At 44.0% G+C, this 21,071-nt stretch overlaps 1 protein-coding gene across 2 annotated transcripts in view; it reads left to right on the top strand.

Annotated features, from left to right (window-relative positions):
• The first annotated feature begins 330 nt into the window (after window positions 1-330).
• Window positions 331-21,071, top strand: part of LOC126248857 (exocyst complex component 1) — a 296,832-nt gene continuing 276,091 nt past the window's right edge. For both annotated transcript variants that reach the window (XM_049950289.1, XM_049950290.1), the window contains exon 1: window positions 331-516. The gene's annotated coding sequence lies outside the window, so the exon portion shown is untranslated. The remainder of the gene's footprint in view (window positions 517-21,071) is intronic.

Genomic DNA, 21,071 nt, shown 5'->3' on the forward strand with positions numbered 1-21,071 from the left:
CATTGACAGATTAGATCTTGCTCAACACATTTTCCATTGATATAGAAAATATTTTCGTGTAAAGTTAGTGCGCAGTTGTTCATCTGCACGGACAACCAGTTTAGCCACCACACTTTGAGCAGAGAAATCGTAGCTTTTATTAACCTTGCACTTTCATTCTGTTTATAATTCCAGTTTTTTCCTCCATTTCATTATTTCCCTATCAATCTTTCACATCGTTTTCTAGACTTGTTTTGTAAAACAATCTGCTCAATGTAGAATTTTGTGTAAATGGAATTTTGATGAGTTCAGTTGGTACCTCATAATAGTGGTGAGTTCGAGAGTCATATGTTAAGGGGAGGGTAAGCAATGAGTATGTTTGTTTGCGTTGTTGGAAATTAAATGTAATATTTATCTTTTGGAGTGTATAGTGGAGAGAATTGTGGAGTTGAATTAATTGTGTCATTACGATTTTTTATTGAAGATGAATACGCAGGGAAGGTGTAAAATTTATTGACTGCTGCCAACAAGTTAACTGTGAGTGAAAATTGACAGCTAAAACATTACTCTTATTTTTCTGCAGTATTATTCGTAATAAATATAATTGAGTTTTGTTTGCAGTGGTTTCGTTATGGAAATATGTTTAATAAGTGTACCGTACTTAGCTGATTCTGTTTCTAATAGACATATTTTCTAGATATGATTCCGTCGATAGGGTGTGAAATTTAGCCGTAGCGACTAAGAAGATTGTGGGTGCTTGTAGACACTTTTAATAGTTCTTCTGTTACTGCATCCCTCAACGTTAACATCTTCACAACTTGTAGCTGTCATTTAAAACATGTCATGATTGCCCTGCACTGGCAAAAACATTATATGACGCTATTGTAAGACTTCGTGTATTTTTGATTGTGTGCCGAAATCCACGTAATAGCAATTACGAAAGCTCATGAGAGTTCAGTCAAATGGGTGGCACATTGACAAATTTCATTTGATACTCATTTTGATCCTAGAGATTACATTCAGTACTATTATGTTCATGTAATATTGGACAAGTCAAGAATAAATTTTTAGCTACACAATACTTCTTTACAATTTATTGCTTTAGTAGTACAGGAGCTGTGTGCATAATTACAAGAAACCTCTAGGTGCAATAGTGCCTCAAAACCTTATAGTAAAGTAACGGAAATAATATTTAATTTTTACTAACAACAGTTAATTATTGCATTTACCATATTTTTTTTAAATGGTTTGAGACAGCTACGTATAATGTTAAAGATTGCCTTTTTAATCTATTGTCCTCAAGGGATATTTTCAGTTTCTTTTGTATATGTTACAAGACACACACACACACACACACACACACACACACACACACACACACACACACTCTCCCTCTCTCTCTCTCTCTCTCTCTCTCTCTCTCTCTCTCTCTCTTTACTGTCAATTGTCAATTGCACAAATCGATCTCACTACTTGTTACTTAATACTAGCAGTATTAAGAAACTGAACTCAGTTGGAAGTATAGGGCTGAACTCTGTCTGACCATCTAAATTTATATTTCCTGCTGAAGCCCTACATCACTTCAGGGCAAATACCATGAGGTTTTGGTCTAATGAACAACATGATCCACGAGTATAGGCCTATTCCTTACTACATAGATGGCGTCTGACACATTTAAGTTTATAGCTATGTTTCAATTGTAGCTTTCAGTCAGATATTTTGTTTTTCATGTGCCTTTTATTTTTGGTTCAATGGCTTAGTTTTTTTAATGTTACTTAAAATCCGTCTTGATTGCAAATTTTTTTTTTTTTTTTTTTTTTTTTATTATTCATATGACCGGTTTCGGTTCATTCAGAACCATCTTCAGATCTGATATTTCAGTTACAGGAGTAACCCGTCCAAATCCAGCAACTTTCACATGCTACATGTGACGTAGCATGTGAAAGTTGCTGGATTTGGACGGGTTACTCCTGTAACTGAAATATCAGATCTGAAGATGGTTCTGAATGAACCGAAACCGGTCATATGAATAATAAAAAAAAAAAAAAAAAAAAAAAAAAAAAAAATGCAATCAAGACGGATTTTAAGTAACATTAAAAAATCACTGATTGCGGTTATCCCGAAGACATTATGTCTGTTTTTGCAAAATCAATGGCTTAGGTCATGTTGTTTACTAGACCTGTATGAGCCTAATATAGGTGGCAGTCCACTGAGGGAAACAGTTTTTTGTATTGTGTTGTATGGTAGGCATACATATTTCTTTTTAATATGTAGTTGTGATGACAGACTGAACTATAGTGTAGCCCAAAGGCTTAGTTTAGTTAGAAGGTGATAATTTGCTTGTGTGTTGCTAAAGCCAACAAATTTGTCATGACAATAATTAGTTTTAATTATATACATCGCACTTTTCATAGTAATATTTACATCCAATATCAAAACTTTCTATTTCCCTAATGTGATTAGTTGTCAAGTTTTTAATGTAGGTGTTAATTTAAGGAGAAAGTTCTGAGCCCAAAGTCTTCTACTCCCTTGGAGGTCGTGTGAGTTTGTCAAACTTTACTTTACCAATGTTTTTGTGTTATTAAAGATGTCAGCTGTTGCTCATTTCTTAACACTTGTACCTGTACCATTTTAATGACACCATTGATCTGTCAGTGAGGTACTGCATTGTTAATTAATCCCTGATAGCTTTGCCAAAAGGGGCATACCATATTTCCTTCGTCATCCTTGTCAATTCCAAGCCTGATATTCTCATTGATGGGACCTTAAACCATAGCCTACATTCTCTCATTTTAGTTAGAATATTTCTTAATAGGGTGTGCAGTGTCATCAGTGGGATGTTAAACCCTATCCTACATCCTTTCATTTTAGTTAATATATTCTTTTAATAGTGTGTGCAGTGGTTGGAAGTAGAATAGCTTGATCATTAGTAGGTAAAGGGAGAATTTTGTAACTAGAAGTTAGAAACTTTGGTTTAGCACTTTCTGTAGCACTATGTTACTCTAGTATTAAGACTGTTATCAGTCTGAAGTTTGTTTTGAACGCCACAATGCTTTGATAAAAATAGTCCTATTGGGGGTGGTGTGGCATTGTCTTCCCCTGACCTTTGAAGTGACTTGTTTAATTATAGGGGGACCTACATTTGAATGTGATGTCCATATCATGGTTCAGCTTAGTATTATTTATCTTTCAAAATTTCTTCAGGTGGTATTGTTCAGAATTGTTTTCTGGACACTGTAATAAAGACACCATTGATTTTAAGGAATATCCCAATGTAATATGGCACTTAATACTGTTTTAGGCAGAAGATACAGATTTTTGTATTAATAAGATAGTTTTACATGTACAATAATATTTTTTGCTTCACATGAAGGATATTAATCTCAGTGGAACTTGTATGCTGTAAAGCCTTCAAACTGATGCTCTAATTTCTCCATTGGAATTTCTTAAACAACTGCCATTTACAGATTACAGACAGCCTGCTCATAAGCTGAACAGATGTCCTTACTGAAACTATTACTAAATGTACTGTGGAATGTGGATGCTTCACTGCTATCAAGGCATGGTATACAGGGTGTAATTAAATTCCCTTTACACACTTTGAAGACAGGTTCATTAAACCATAATACAAAAAAAGCCCAGAAAACATGGGCTCTAAAATGCATACCTTATGAGCTATGAGTACTGGTTTGCCTTTGATACTGTGACAAACAGCTCTACTACTGCAAGGTCTTTGTTTTCCATATTTTGGGAGGCGGTAGTACGGAGCAAAACAAGAAAAATATTCTTAGTAAATATGTGCTCTAAAGTGCCTATCTAAAGAGCTATGAGCACTTCTTCAATAGAGGAGGTGTTTCACTGTTGGGAAGATCTTAGCTCTTAACATATGCATTTTAGAACCCATGTTTATTGGACAGTTTTTTGTTGTTTTGGTCCATACTACCTCCTCCCAAAATATGGATAGTAAAGAGCTTCAAGTAAAAAAAATGGTAATCTTTGATACTGCGAGATACAAGTGCTCATAGCTCTTAAGGTAAGTGTTGGTTAGTTGATTCGGGGATACCTTTATAAGAATTTTGTTTCTTAGCTTTCACTTCCTGTAAGAGAACATAATTAAATTTATCTATCCATTCATCACATAGATAAAAGGAAACTATGCCTGTAAGAAAATAAAAATTTGGTATTAAATACACTGCCAGAAAAACAGTAACAACCATGAAGACAAGGTTGTTTAATTGACAAATTAGGTGACAGGTAGTTCATCATTGCAGGAATAGATGATAACAAAAGACCAAATGAAACACACTTGTCACAGTAAAGATTGCCCAGTCACATCAATAGACAGTGTACACCCCTCTGGTGGCAACACAGGCAAGTATTTTCACATGCAGAGGATCATAAAGATGGCCACATGGCATCCTGAAATATGGTGTCCCGAGCACCTTGTGTCTTTTGTTGCAATTCAGAAATGGTTTTTGCATGCACTGGAGAATGAGTTAACTTCCAGCTTTATCATGCCCGATATGTATTCAATTGACTGGAGATCTGGTGCTCTTTCGGGCCACGACAGTTGTTGTACACCATAAAGACCATGTTGCATCAGATCAGCCGTATGTGGACGTGCATTGTCCTGCTGAAAAATAGCATCACCTTCATATTGAAGAAATGGCAATAGCATCATTGGCATAACAGTCTGTGGTGTGTAGTGGGCATTGGTTACTTTACCCAGCGGAAACACCACGTGTGACCGCAAGTTGTAACTGGTGGTCTCCCCCACCCCACACCACTAAGCCTAGGATGGACGGATGACCTTGCTGTGGAGTCCCATAACCTCCGTCAATCAATCAATCAAAGCCTAAGATGGGATGTGTGTTGTGGGCACTTCTGTGGTCTACACAGTTTGAAAAGAATTGATGCACGGTCAGGTCTCCTGAGTGCCATGTGATTGCTGCTGACTCTGTCAAATGAATCACTAGCACTGCAACCTCTCAGTATGCATGTACCATACCCTGGTGCCACTTGAAGGTGTTGCAGTTGTTTTCTCTCTCTCTCTCTCTCTGTCTTTCAGTATATCAGAGATACACAAATTTTTGTTTATTTCTCAATTGCTTAAATGGTAATGAATTCCACATGGTTCAAATTGAGAGCAGGACACGCTTGTTTTCAAGAAGAGGCCTAAAACTGTTCTGCAGTTTTCATTATTGTCAGTTCCCCGAAAGACTTTGTGTACCAGAGTTTGAAGATTTCCCTCAACATTGACTGGTTGTTTTAAAATGAACATTAGCACATGGTTACATGAAATCCAGTCTGTCCAGTTTAGGCATCAGCTTTGGAAGAGTGTAGGTTGCTGCCTGATGAACTCGTGGTAGTTACTTCTGCCTTGATCTGTGCTGCACTCTTAAATGGCTACTACAGAAAACAAGGCAGAATAACTCTTGTCATGAAACAGTTTTGTATCGTTCATTCCACCAGTTCCAGTATTTGGTACACCAGCAGAGGTGGGGTGCAAGGTGCAAGGTGACGAGATTTGAGGAGCAACCTGGGGAATTAACACTTGTGCCTGTAGCTCCACTTCCAATATATGATTCTGATAGTCCTATTTGACACTCATGATGGAACATTGTTCCTAGTAGAAGAGTAATGCTCACCATAAATTTGTTTGCAGGTTTTTTTTTTACAGGCCACCCATCATATTTGGCTTTAAGTAGGCCAGCATTGTCATTGCCATTGAAGATCCGTGTATTCATGTGAATGCCAAATTGTGTGCAATTGTCAGTGGTTTATTTATATACTGCTTGTAAAGATCAAGACATTGTAGATGGCCAATAGTTAGGAGGTAATAGTATAAGAGTCCTTCATGAGTTATGTGTACATAGGACCTAGGTGACAATCACTTCAGCCAGTTTGCTGTGACTGAGTTAGGATTTCCTGAATTCGAGGCTTTGAAGTAGGGGGCTGTTAAGTTCCACCAGCTTTCTTTAGCTGTAAACTCTGTATGTCCATCAGAAACCAAAGTACAGTGCAGTGGTGATGTGAAAGTACACTTACAATGTTTGCGGCTTTTTCATTGTATGCTCTGTGGTAACAGTGTGTGTGATGAATCATGGGAAGTCAACATGGCGAATCGTGAGTGAGATGTAGGTAGCAATTGAGCTCTTTTTTCATAATTTTTCTGTGTTTCATAAGCGAAGTTAGCTCATATGGTGTTTAGAATTCAACCACATCATCAGAATTTTTAGCAAAATTGGAAATAAGATATGCAGGTAGGTTATTGCAGTGATGAATGTATATTTCAGCCAGTGCTACAGATAATTCCATTATGTACTTGTATTTGTATGTTGAGATTCAAAAGCAGATTATTAGATTCCAATGCAACCTAGACCTGGGCTAAGTTACAGATCAGTCTATCACCACAACCAATTTTTTTTGTTTTCACATTCGCTACCTTTGCGAGCTCTCAACTAAATTGTTACTTTCCAACCTAATCTAGGCCTCAGGCTTTGCTACAGCACATCTTGGTTTTTCTAGTCGCCAAAGAAATACGAAAACCGGTCAGCAATCTTAAAATTGTAATAATCAGATCATTAAAAGTTCTTCTGGCACACTCCATATTGAAAACAAATGTAATCAGTTCATATGCTCTGCCAAATGAAAACATTATATTTAGCTATTCTTGTTGGCTGCTGTATACTACTATCCAATTGGCTACGACCAATGTCAACGAATTCCCAGCATCCACACAAAATGCAAGAGCTGTCAACACCATAAGTTTGCTTTAATCCAGCAGTGGAACATTTTGTTATAAGTGAGGTGGCAGTCTTTGCTTAACTGCCTGGGCCATAAGGATGGTATTAGCCAAAGTACTCTTCAACCAGAAGCTTAATTTGAGCAAGACAATGCTTTACTGGGTCTTGTACTATTGGTAGTGGTAGGCACATGCTCTTCTCTGACCTTTGAACACATTTACCTATCCAGTAACAGAGAGACTTGAAGTTTAACATGGCATCAACAACATGCATGAAATAATTCCAGAGATGAACTCACCCACTCACCACATAATATCCTAGGCCATTCCTATTCTATCCCTGCTCCCAAGCCCCCCAGGGGGCTAACAATTCTTTGGTGAGTACGTGTTAGGCTACCACGGGCCTCCAGCCTATGCAGCACTATTTCCCTTTCTGTGCTGCATGTCTATCCTCCTACTGTTCTTTTCCCCTCTCTTCGGGACTGAGTCCTATGCCTTCTTCAGGAAACCGAAGTTCTTGGTAAAACTGTGTATGGATTCATCTGGCCCACTCACTTTGGTGTTTGAGGTCTCCTTTTTTTTCCTTTTCTTTTTCTTCCTGTCCATGCGTTGACGCGCAAAAGGTGACTGTGTAATGCATAATTCCCAGCCCCACGTTGACAAGTAGGGCTCATACTTACCACCCGGTAAAGGCCAGGCCCAAGGAGAGGGATTGTCTGAGCTTCTCTATGCTGATTGGTCCCTCTGTCTGGAGTCATGGAGGTGTGACCTGAGGTTTGGACAGTCATCTAAGGTGGATGAGCTCCCCAAAGAGGGCCCCCCGGCAGGGAGGAGTGCACTATCAGATACTCTTGCAAACATGGAGGATTTCTCTGCAGTGAGTTTGACATCTTGATAACATAAATGGGTTTAGATGAAAGAATTGTGAGTGAGATGTAGGTAGCCATTGAGCTATTTTTTCATAAAGATTAGCCTTTCCCGGCTGCATGGAAGATGATCACAGTTTCATGACAGTTAATCTATTTGTTATTCAGAAGGGTGTAGATGCTGTTGCCAGTCCTGTGAAGTTCGGCTCTCATTTGCATAATGGGTCTTTGCTTTTGGAGACAGATAGTGCTTTTCAAGTACAGAAACTGCTCAGTGCAACTCTTCTCCACAGCTGTCATGTTAAAGTAGAGGCCAACCACACTCTGAATGCCTCCCGTGGTGTCGTATACGCTCGGTTGCTTGATGACCTGACTGAGGCCTAAATAATAGCCTGTCTCACTGACCAGGGCATGATTGCAGTTCACCACATCATGAGAAGGGCTGATAAAGAATTAGTGCCAACTCACACACTATTCGTCACATTTGACCATGTGGTACTTCCAGCAAAAATTAAGTCTTACTACAAAGCTAGTACTGTCAGACTATATATCCCGAATCTCATGCATTGCTATAAATGTCAGCACTACAATCACACCCATAAATCTTGTGAAAATGCGGCCAAATGCGTAGCCCACAGTAGGGACATTCATGAGTGTGAGAATCCACCTACTTCCCCCCCACTGTGTCAACGACAAGGGTGATCATGCTGCTTCCTCCCATGACTGTCCAATCTACGTAAGTTAGAGAGCTGTTCAGGAGACCTTGGTGAAAGAAAATGTCTTACTTACATTGCTCAGAAAATGTTGGCTAGCAGCAAATATTGTACATCACCCTCTGGCAATTATAGTACAGTTCTTGCTACACAGCAACCTCCAAAGAATATTTCTGCACAGATTTGTAACTTCCAGTTTAGTGCCAAGATTGTGAAATCGTGCGGTTCCAAGGTCCCATTCTCATTTTCAACTGCTGCGGGTGCACATAATACCAACAGACCTTCACATGCACAAGCAAAATCACATGCCTTGCAAACAGAAGCATGGAAATCCAAAAAGGAGTACCTTTGCGATGAATTTCTGCACACATCTAGCCAGCCTACATCTGTGTCTGCACCTGAAAAATGCCAGGGTTCTAAGCAGTAAAACAAAGGCAAAAGATCTTTCCTTTCTCCACCTGGACATTCTGCAGTGGTGTAATGGTCAACATTTCTGCCTAGTTCTTCTTAGGCGGTGTCACCATACGATACCCTCACCCAGCCAGTCTCTGTTTCACCAGGACACATCGCCAACAACCAGTCAACTGGCCAACCGAAGGCAAATACTGACACCTCTGACAAAGTAATGGATCAGGATCCTCTAGCCTCCAAACTTGGTCGTTGTGCACATTCGAATTCTGGCACTTTATTTTCTGCCTCCAGGAAACAAAATTACACCCTCATGATCATCTTCACCTCCCACACTTCAGTCTGTTTTGACCTTCCCCCTGAGGTTGGTGTCCAGCTCATGGGGACGTCATGTTGCTGTTTCCAGACAGCATCTATAGTCACACAATTTCCTTGCACACCCAGCTTCAAGCTGTTGCTGTCTGTCTTTCCCTTTGCGGTTTCACCTTCTCTCTTTGCAATGTCTACTCACCCTCATCTTCTGCTGTCGCAAGGGCAGACGTTTTGCAACTTACTGCTCAACCTCCTCCTCCCTTTCTGCTGCTCTACAACTTCAATACCCATCATCCCCTTTGGTCCCCCTGCGGGTCCAGGGCTTTGAATAGTTCCAAGGTATTCCTGCCTGTTGTAAGAGGTGACTAAAAGGAGTCTCGCACGTTTTGGCCTTTAGTTGATGGTCCCTGTAGGGTTTGACCTCCATTTTTCAAAATTTTCCTCAAGAGTGAGCCAATTGGGGAAGGGCGCCTTACATGGTGCATGGTGTCCATGTGCTGAGACTTATCACATCCTTCGTCGACGTAGATCTGCACTTCTGCTTGCTCTCTAACTGTTGGGTGAGGTCATCCTCCTAGGTGCGTATTTTTCCATCAACTGTGCAGTATCGTTTTCTACACTGACAATGATAATGGATTTGTTTGCTTGGTTGTGCCTGATATCCAGCACGGTAGCCAGTTCTTTGTGGTGGGGCCGCAATGTACCCTGTTGGTTGTAGCCCCCTGACCACACAAGGATCACTCTGCTGATGCCTGTGCTGTTAACATCTACATCTACATTTATACTCCGCAAGCCACCCAACGGTGTGTGGCGGAGGGCACTTTACGTGCCACTGTCATTACCTCCCTTTTCTGTTCCAGTCGCGTATGGTTTGCGGGAAGAACGACTGTCTGAAAGCCTCCGTGCGCGCTCGAATCTCTCTAATTTTACATTCGTTATCTCCTCGGGAGGTATAAGTAGGGGGAAGCAATATATTCGATACCTCATCCAGAAACGCACCCTCACGAAACCTGGCGAGCAAGCTACACCGCAATGCAGAGCGCCTCTCTTGCAGAGTCTGCCACTTGAGTTTGCTAAACATCTCCGTAACGCTATCACGGTTACCAAATAACCCTGTGACGAAACGCGCCGCTCTTCTTTGGATCTTCTCTATCTCCTCCATCAACCCGATCTGGTACGGATCCCACACTGTTGAGCAATACTCAAGTATGGGTCGAACGAGTGTTTTGTAAGCCACCTCCTTTGTTGATGGACTACATTTTCTAAGGACTCTCCCAATGAATCTCAACCTGGTACCCACCTTATCATCAATTAATTTTATATGATCATTCCACTTCAAATCGTCCCGCACGCATACTCCCAGATATTTTACAGAAGTAACTGCTACCAGTGTTTGTTCCGCTATCATATAATCATACAATAAAGGATCCTTCTTTCTATGTATTCGCAATACATTACATTTGTCTATGTTAAGGGTCAGTTGCCACTCCCTGCACCGAGCGCCTATCCGCTGCAGATCTTCCTGCATTTCGCTACAATTTTCTAATGCTGCAACTTCTCTGTATACTACAGCATCATCCGCGAAAAGCCGCATGGAACTTCCGACACTATCTACTAGGTCATTTATATATATTGTGAAAAGCAATGGTCCCATAACACTTCCCTGTGGCATTGCTGTGAGTCCTGATGCCCCAGGGTGACGGGTGTCTACTCCTCGGCATGCCCCAAACTTGTCCTCTAAATGATCACTAGAAAACTGAGGCTTCACCATCATGAAAGATTCCCATCAGCTCTCGAACATACAAGGTAACTCCCCACATATGCCGAGGAGTAGACACCCATTCCTGCATTTCGCTACAATTTTCTAACGCTGCAACTTCTCTGTATACTATAGCATCATCCGCGAAAAGCCACATGGAACTTCCGACACTCCCTTGCTACCAAAAGATGATGAGGGTAGGCTTGTCGATAGCTTGTAGGCTGCTCAAGGAGTCAGTACACAGTACCATGGACCATATTTAAGCTCTTATGGGGTGTGATGGTTACAGAAACATCCCCCAGCTTGTCACAAGGAATTAACGCCCGTGACTGGGCGGAGGATGCCACTCACTCCAACCAGGGGCCCTCCCCATGGGCGCCACCCAGCCACAGAAAAGGCCACCTAACAGGATGGCCATTGCTGTGAGTCCTGATGCCCCAGGGTGACGGGTGTCTACTCCTCGGCATGCCCCAAACTTGTCCTCTAAATGATCACTAGAAAAACTGAGGCTTCACCATCATGAAAGATTCCCATCAGCTCTCGAACATACAAGGTAACTCCCCACATATGCTGAGGAGTAGACACCCGTCACCCTGGAGCATCAGGACTCACAGCAATGGCCATCCTGTTAGGTGGCCTTTGCTGTGGCTGCGTGGTGCCCATGGGGAGGGTCCCTGGTTGGATTGAGTGGCATCAGGGCAGATGACACGTCATGAAGTGTAGCATGTCATCTCTTGCTGGTGGTCAAACACCAGCAGTCTCTATGCATTCATGGGCTCGATCCAACGCACAGAAGTACAACCCCAAATCATTCCCCTCCCTGGGCACATCATGGGAGGAACGTCAGGCTAAGGATGGCAGTGAAGTTTATTCTCCCCGGTACCTTGTATGTTCGAGAGCTGATGGGAATCTTTCATGATGGTGAAGCCTCAGTTTTCTATTGATCATTTACACGTTTGGGGAGGTGGAGGGTTTGTCCAAAATGAGATCTGGGTCAGTATTAATCAAAACAGCATTCTCTGCCCAGTCACGGGCGTTAATTCCTTGTGACAAGCTGGGGGATGTTTCTGTAACCATCACACCCCATAAGAGCTTAAATATGGTCCATGGTACTGTGTACTGACTCCTTGAGCAGCCTACAAGCTATCGAGAAGCCTACCCTCATCATCTTTAGGTAGCAACCATCTAGGAGTCCATCTGTGCCCTAGAACGGTTCAGTCGTTCAATGGTGTTTTTCTGGACACCAGGTCACGTCGGAAACCCAGGCGATGAACTTGCAGACAGGCTGGCCAAACAGACTATTGGAAATCGCTTATGGAGATCGGCTTCTCTGCAACTGACCTGCTTTCAGTACTACGCCGCAAGGTTTTGCGGCTTTGGGAGAGGGAATGGCATAATCTCAGTACGCACAGTAAACTGCGTGCCATTAAGGAGACTACGAATGTGTGGAAGACCTCCACGCGGGCCTCTTGCAGGGACTCTGTGGTTCTCTGTCGGCCCCACATTGGCCTCGCTTGGGTAACACACGGCTACCTCCTGTGCTGCGATGACCCACCTCAGCGTCGTTGCGGCACCCAGCTGACAGTGGCCCATATCTTGGTGAGCTGTCCTTCTTTGACTGCCCTGTGACAGACCCTTCAGTTCCCAGACTTGTCACCATTAATTTTAGCTGACAACACCTCATCGGCTAATTTAGTTTTATGCTTTATACGTGACAGAGGGTTTTTTCATTCTATATCAGTTTTAGTGCATGTCCTTTTTTCTCTTTGTGTTCTCCACTCTAATGCTTTTAGGCTGGATGTTTTAATGTGTCACAGAGCAGAGTGGCTGGATTCCTTTCTATTCTCATGGCCGACCAGCCACGGTCATCTGCTCTCTTGTTTTTATCCTTTCCACCTATTTCTTGCTTCTCTCTGTGGCTTTCTTTTCCTGTATTGTCCACAGTAGTGTTGATTACACTTGTTTCATTCTTCTGGTTCTTCAATTCTCTTGTTATTGTGCTGTATGTCTCTTTTCTTTTCTTCTTTCCCTTGTGTAATTATTTTATCGGGAAAAAGGAACCCATGACCTCGCAGTTTGGTGCCCCCCCCTCCTTTAAACCAACCGACCAACCATCCATCCCCTTTGGGGCTCTCCACGTGACTGCCTGTGTGGCTTTCTCCTAGTAGATATCTTAAAGCAGCTCAATCTAATCTGTTTGAACACTGGTACACCACATTTCTTTCTGTTTCCATGCACGTCTTTTCCCATGTGGACCTTTTGATCTGTACTGCTCAGCTTGCTCGTCTACTCGAGTGGTCTGTTCTCTATGACACACACTCGAGTGACCATTTCCAGTGTGTCATTCGTTTGTTAACACCTATCCCAACTGTGTGTCCAACCAACTGGCAGCTTTCCATAGCTGACTTGCAGCTCTGCTCCTCACTGGCCACTTTCAATGAACACCATTTCCCCTGCATTGATGACCAAGTAGAATACCTTACAAACACTATCCTTACTGCTGTGGAATGCTCCATACCTCACACCTCTTCCTCACTGCGACATGCCGGCATCCCCTGGTGGACTGAGGCAATCCATGACTCAGTCCACGCACGGAGACGAGCTCTCAGCACTTTCAAACACCATCCCATGGCGGCGACCTGCATTCGCTATAAACAGCTACGAGTGCAGTGTTGCTACATTTTCAGGGGTAGCAAAAAAGCTAGTTGGCTTTCTTTTCGAAGCTCTTTTAACAATTTAAGCCCCTCTTGTGTTGTTTGGGGCAATCACCATTGGCTTTCATGAACTGTAGTTCATTCCCTGGTTCCTGGTCTGATCATAGCAAACAATGCCATTGTAGACCCTATTGATATCTCCACCACCTTGGGCCAATATTTTGCAGACATTAGAGTTCCACCCACTACCATTGTGATGAAGCAAGCTGGGATATTTTTACATCCCCTCTTGTTTTGCCATATTCCTTCTTAAAATTCATTTTTTCACTTTTAACTAATTACCATTGACATACATGAGTATAATCTGCATTTTCATAAAAGAGAAAGATTGGCCCTCAGTTTTAAAGAATGTAACACCAGATCTAATTTTGTGCTTAATTTTATGTATGTAATTTATTTCTAATTTATTTTGGCTATTCCTAGTTAATATCTTTCATTATAAGGTGAAATCAGTAATTATTTCATAACTCAAATTCTGTTGTTGACTTATAAACAAATATAAATACCATAATAATTATAAACATTTGGAAGACTAACCACTAGCATTCTTTAAGTATTTATTTGGCTCTATTCAAAAACATGTTAGCAAAGCCAGTCCTTGATTAATTCCAAAGTACTTGACAGATTTGTCAAAAGTATTGTTTGTGTAACTATATCTGTTAACTTCATCATTTAAACAAATAATTCGGCCTAGTTATTGTAGTAGAAGAGACTGTTAAAAAGGCAGAATTTTTTGATGTATTCAGTTAATTTAATGAGTTAAGGTTTAATTGTAATGTTAGTAAATTAAACATCAAACAATGTGTAGATTCAGTGCCTATTATTGTGATGATATAGAAAGGCCTGGTTTTTGGTCACGAGACAGTCAGTCCATGGCTGAGTTTCAGACGAGGAACCTGTATTGGTTAGATCAACAACAATGCATCCACTGTGAAATAAGTGTAATAGGCCATGTGCTAAAACATTGACAGTGTCTATTCAATATGTACCATATTATGTGGCAAGAACTGTGTGGTTAGGTTTTTACTGCTCGTAGACGTTCAACAGTAAACTATTGTAGTAGTATGTTGATGTTTGCCTGCAAACTATGAATGAGGCTTATTGAAAGTTAAACAACAATGCACTGGCCATACAACTGTGTATTATTGAGGGGTTGTGAATAGTGAAAGTAAAGAACTGTGAAACGCAAATAATGTGCACCTGTCGGCTACATCATTTAAAGTAGTCCCCCCCCCCCCCCCCCTGCCGCCGCCCCGCCTTTTTTCAGCCAGTATAGCAACACATTACAACAGCAACACATTACATCAACACCGAGGACCATCAACGAAGAAATAAAGCAGGCAAATGTCACACCATCCTGCCTTCCTCCCTCTGAAATGTGTGGCAGAGGCAAGGACAATGCCTTTCTCCACCTAGAATCGTGAATGTTAAAGTACTGCTTTTACTGTGGGGGAACTTAAAGATGCAGTCTCTATGTCCCAGTCATCCACTTGAGGATGGTGTTCACATTCTGACGTTGCAACACCTATCACCTGAGGGCCTATGCTTTCTCCTCCATACATATAACCACAGTTGGACAGATGGCACATTTCCCAGTCGTTGGCGTGTTGTCATTCCCATACCTAAGCCTGATAAGGACAGACACCTTCCTTCTAGCTACCACCCAATTTTCTTCACCAGTGGCATCTGCAAGGTAATGGAATGTATGATTAATGGTCAGCTGGTGTGGTGGCTCGAGTGTCAGATTCTGCTCAGTAATGCCTAATGAGGATTCTATAGGCACCACTCTGCTGTTGATCATCTTGTCAATTTTTTGCGGATGTGCCAAACTGTGGCCATGTTTTCTGATTTGGAGAGAAGTGTATGACACCTGTTGGAGGATGGATATACTCTGTATTATGTACAAGTGGGGGCTTCCTGGGTCGCCTGCCCCTTTTTATCTGGGAGTTTTTAAAAGCTTTCTTTTTTTTAGGCACTTGTAGGCTCAGCTGTGTCAGACACTGTTATTCAAGAGAATGGGGTGCCTCAGGGTTCTGTGCTCAGTGTTGCCTTATTTGCCATAGACACTAACCCTATTATGGATTGTCTCCTGCCAGATATCCCAGGCTCTCTTTTCGTTGAAGACTTTGCGATCTATTGCAGCTCTTTGTGAATCTGTCTAGTTGAGCAGCATATTCAGCAGTGTCTTGAGCATCTTTACTTATGAAGCATCGACAATGGCTTCTACTTTTCTGCTAACATAACTTTCTGTATGAACTTTTGGTGGTGCCAGGAATTTCTTTCCATGTCCCTATGTCTCGACCCATTTCTTCTTCCATTTGTTGACACAACAAAATTCTTGGGAATCATGCCCCCCTCCCCCCCCCCCCCCCCTGTGGGTGTGTGGGTTAGAATAGGCCCGAGGTACTCTTACCTGTCATAACAGGCGACTAAAAGGAGTCTCACACGTTTTGGTCTTTATGTGGTGGTCCCCTGTCGGGTTTGACCTCCATCATTTTTAAATTTTCCCAATGAGCAAGCCAATTGGGGAAGGGCGCCTTACATGGTGCGTCATGTCCATCATGCATTGAGATCTTTAGCCCACTTTCTCATCGTCACATTGCAGTCCCGCTCATTCTCCATCTCTTGGGCAAGGACACATTCCTGGGTGCGTTTTCCACAACGCACTATGCAGCATTGCTTTCTGCACCGACAATGACCATAGACTTCTTAGCACCTCGTATCCTGCTGCATGGTAGCCAGTCCATTGTGGTGGGGCCGCCATGTACCCTATTGGTTGTAGCCTCCTGAAAACACAGGGATTTCTCTGCTGATGCCTGCGCCCTTAACTCCCCACATATGCCAAGGAGTAGATGCCCTTCACCCTGAGGCATTGCGACTCCCGGCAATGACAATCCTACCAAGTGGCCTTTGCTGCGGCTGGGTGGCACCCGTAGGGCCAGGCCCCTTGTTGGAGTGGGTGGTACCCATGGGGCCAAGCCCCTTGTTGGAGTGGGTGGCATCAGGACAGATGACACACCCTGAAGCGTAGTAAATCATCTCTTGCTGGTTGTCAAACACCTGCAGTCTCTAAGCGGGCAAAGTCTAACTTCAGTGCTAAGAAATATTACCCCAAATCGTTCCCCTCCCTGGCCACACCATGGGAGGAACGCCAGGCTAAGGATGGCAGTGAAGCTTATTCACCCTGGTACCACGTACGTACAAGAGTTGATGGGGAATCGATCATGTCCATGAAGCCTCAGTTTTTTTGTGGGGCATTTGGAGGACAAGTTTGGGGGGTGGAGGGCTTGTCCAAAATGCGCTCTGGGTCAGTCTTGATAAAAACAGCATCCTCTACCCAGTCAAGGGCATTACTCGCTTGGGACAGGTTGGGGGTTGTTTCTGTTATCATCATGCCCCATAAGAGCTTAAATATGGTCCAGGGTATTATATTCCACAGGGACCTTCGTTTGCAGTCTGATGATGAGCTGCACGCCAATTTAGAGCGGCAAGGTGTTCATTTCATCTGACGCATCCATCGGGGTCTGAGGGATAATCAGGTTGCCACCATTGCCTTCATCTTGGACTTCGAGGGTGACACATTGCCCGAAAAGGTCAAGGTGATGGTCTACCGCTGTGACGTCAAGCCATATATCCCTTTCCCCGATGCAGTGCTTTAGTGCTGGAAGTTCGGCCATATGTCTTCCCACTGTACTTCCAGCGTTACATGTCGAGATTGTGGATGTAAATCACATCCCAATACTCCATGTTACTTGCCTCCCATCTGTGTCAACTGCAGAGAGCACGATTCATCTTGCTTGCCAGACTGCAGGATTTTACAGAAAGAGAGGAAAATCATGGAATAAAAGATGCTGGACCAACTGAACTACACTGAGGCTAAGAGGAAATTTGAGCACCTACATCCCGTGGCTATGACATCTTCTTACACCATCGCTATGAGAGCAGTTGTCGCCCCATCAGTTCCATGCATTCGTTGTTGCCTCTCAGAACCAGAAGACTACACCTGCCCCCTTGACTGTGGGGGGCACTTCCCTCCCTATTGCTCCTGCACCACCTACTTCGGGAGCAACACCTCCCACCCCCTCCACCTCCCTACCACCAAGGATATCAGTCCTCACTCCTGAGCCAGAGAAGTGTAAGTCTTCTGTGGCTCCTCTCGCTAGGAAGGGGTCCCTTGGGTCACTCCCTTCCCACGTTTCTGGTAGTGGGAAAGATGACATCCGCCAGTGGCTGAAGAGCCCAAAAGCAGCATGTCATAGGACTTCACGCTCATCCTCAGTCCCAGAGAATGAATCAGTGAAGTCCTCTCAGCCAGGGAACTCGAGGAGCAGTGAGAGAAATCCAAAGAGAAGTTCCCCAAGACCAAGGAAATTGCGGTGGTACACATATCACCGCTACCTACAAGCTCTGCATCTGCGGATGAGTTGGAGATTCTGGCAACCGCTGAGGACCTAGATCTCGCCGGACTGCCAGAGACAATGGATATAGACTGCTCAGGCAAAAGTCGGTGTCGGCAGGTGACCCTGATGCGTAAGCTGCCTCATTGAATGTTCCATGTCTTCCCAGTCTCACGATGACATCCCTTCCAGTAGAATTGCGGCAGTTTTTTCCACCTCCTGTTTGAGCTATGGCAATTGTTAAGCTTTACACCTGCTTTCTGCATTGCCCTCTAGGAAACCTGGTTCCCGGCAATGCGGACCCCTGCTCTCCGCAACTATAAGGGATACTACAGGAACCGTAGTGACTGTAATAGAGTGTCAGGTGGAGTTTGTGTTTATGTCCTAAACTCAGTATGCTGTCATCCGGCTGGTGCTGTACCCCTGAATGTATTAGGTGCCCTGATTGATCAACTCCCTAAACCTCTCCTACTTTTGGGAGATTTTAACACCCATAACCCCTTGTGGGTTGGTACCATGCTTACTGGCCGAGGCAGAGATGTCGAAACTTTACTGTCTCAGTTCGACCTCTACCTCTTAAATACTGGGGCTGCCACACATTTCAGCGTGGCTCATGGTAGTTGCTCTGACATTGTTTTATCAATTTGCAGCCCAGGACTTCTCCCATCTATCCACTGGAGAGCACATTACGATGTATGTGGTGGTGACCACTTCCCCATCTTCCTGTCACTGCCCCGGTGTCAGGCCCAGGGACGCCTGCCCTTTAAACAAGGCAGACTGGGAAACTTTCACCTCTGCTGTCAATGCTGACTCTCCCCCACATGGGAACATTGATGTGATGGTTCAGCAGGTGACTACTACAGTCGTTTCTGTGGCAGAAAACACGATCCCTCGCTCTTTAGGGTGCCCACCCAGTGATTTTTGGTGGTCACCGGTAGTTGCTGAAGCAATTAAGGAGCGTCGTTGAGCTCTACAGGAGCATAAGTGACACCCATCCCTGGAACACCTCATAGCCTTTAAATGGTTCCACGCCCGTCGACTTATCAAACGACGGAAGCAAGAGTGTTGGGAGAAACATGGCTAAACTATTGGGAGCCATACGTCACCTTCCCAAGTCTGGACCAAGCTCAAACGTGTTTTCGGGTACCAGGTGTTCCTGGTGTTCACATAAACGGCGTGTTATCAGCTGACACAAACACGATTGCTGAGCACTTTGCTGGGCACTATGCTTGAGCCTGTGCGTTGGAGAATTACCCCCAGCCTTTCGCACTCTCAAATGGCGGCTGGAAGGGAAAGTCCTCTCGTTCACTACATGCTACAATGAATCCTATAATGCCCTTACAGAGTGGAGCTCCTCAGTGCCCTTGCACATTGCCCCGACACAGCTCATGGGCCAGATCGGATCCACAGTCAGATGATTACACTTCTCTCATCTGACTACTAGCGTCATCTTCTCGTCATCTTCAACCAGATCTAGTGTGATGCCATCTTTCCATCGCAATGGCAGGAGAGCACCATCATTCCGGTGCTCAAACCCGCTAAAAACCCACTTGATGTGTGTAGCTATCGGCCCATCAGCCTCACCAACATTCTTTGTAAGCTGCTGGAATGTATGGTGTGTCGGGGGTGGGGTTGGGTCCCGGAGTCACGTGGCCTACTGGCTCCATGTCAGGGTGGCTTCCACCAGGGTCGGTCTACCACTGATAATCTTGTGTCTGTCGAGTCTGCCATCTGAACAGTCTTTCCCAGATGCCAATACCTGGTTGCCGTCTTTTTTGATCTACAAAAAGTGTATGACACCACCTGGTGACATCATATCCTTGCCACATTATATGAGTGGCATCTCCGAGGCCCACTCCCATTTTTTATCCAAAATTTCCTGTTACTTTGTACTTCCCACATCCAAGTTGGTGTCTCCCTTAGTTCCCCCCCCCCCCCCCCCCCATATCCAGGAGAATGGGGTCCCCAGGGCTCTGTATTGAGTGTTTTTCTTTTTTTAGTGGTCTAGCAGCAGCTGTAGGGCTGTCCGTCTCACCTTCTTTGTATGCAGACGACTTCTGCATTTAGTACTGCCCCACTAGTACTGGTGTTGCTGAGGGAGCCATTCACAAGGCGCAGTCATGGGCTCCAGCCACCGGTTTCCAGTTTCCGGCCACAAAGTCATGTGTTATGCAGTTCCATCAACATCGTACCTTTTGTCCGGAACCAGAACTAGATAATGATGATCCACTCACTGTAGTGGAGACATTTAGATTCTTAGGACTGGTTTTCGATGCCCGATTGACTTGGCTACCTCACCTTCATCAGCTTAAGTGCTGGCAGCACATCAGTGCCCTCCACTGCCTGAGCAACACCAGCTGGGGTGCAGATCGCTCTATGCTGCTACAGCTCTACAGAGCCCTTGTTCAATCCCGCCTTGACTATGGGAGTCTGGTTTATGGTTTGGCGGCACCCTCAGCGTTGCTTTTACTCAAGCCAGTGCACCACTGTGGTGTTCGCCTAGCGACAGGAGCTCTTAGGACAAGTCCAGTGACCAGCGTCCTTGTGGAGATTAGGTGTGCACAACTGCTGGTCAGTTACGTTGCACATGTTTGTAGTTCTCCTGTGCATCTGGATCACAGTCTCCTTTTCCCACCCACGGCAGTTCATATCCCGCATCGGTGGCCCATGTTAGGGCTTCCAATTGCAGTTAGTGTCCAATCCCTTCGTTCTGCACTGGAGTCCTTGCCTTTACCACCTACACTTGAGGTCCATTCACGTACACCTCCGTGGTGTACACCTAGCTTGCAGCTTTGCATGGACCTTTCACATGGCCCTAAGGACTCAGTTAACCCCGCAGCTCTCTGCTACCACTTCCTCTTGATTCTTGACATGTACCGATGGCTTGATGACTGGTTATGTCGGTTTCACGATGTCCATGGAGGACATACTGAACAGCATTCCTTGCCGAATGGCTGCAGTGTTTACACTGCCAAGCTGGTGGCTATATCTCAAGCTCTTGAGCACATCCATTCATGCCCTGGGGAGTCGTTTCTTCTGTGTACTGACTCCTTGAGCAGTTTACAAGCTGTCGACCAGTGCTACCCTTGTCATCCTTTGGTAGTGACCATCCAGGAGTCCATCTATGCCCTGGAACAGTCCGGTCGTTCAGTGGTGTTTGTGTGGACCCCAGGTCATG

The sequence above is a fragment of the Schistocerca nitens genome, chromosome 3 (genome assembly GCF_023898315.1).
Source record: "Schistocerca nitens isolate TAMUIC-IGC-003100 chromosome 3, iqSchNite1.1, whole genome shotgun sequence".
Classification (NCBI taxonomy): domain Eukaryota; kingdom Metazoa; phylum Arthropoda; class Insecta; order Orthoptera; family Acrididae; genus Schistocerca; species Schistocerca nitens.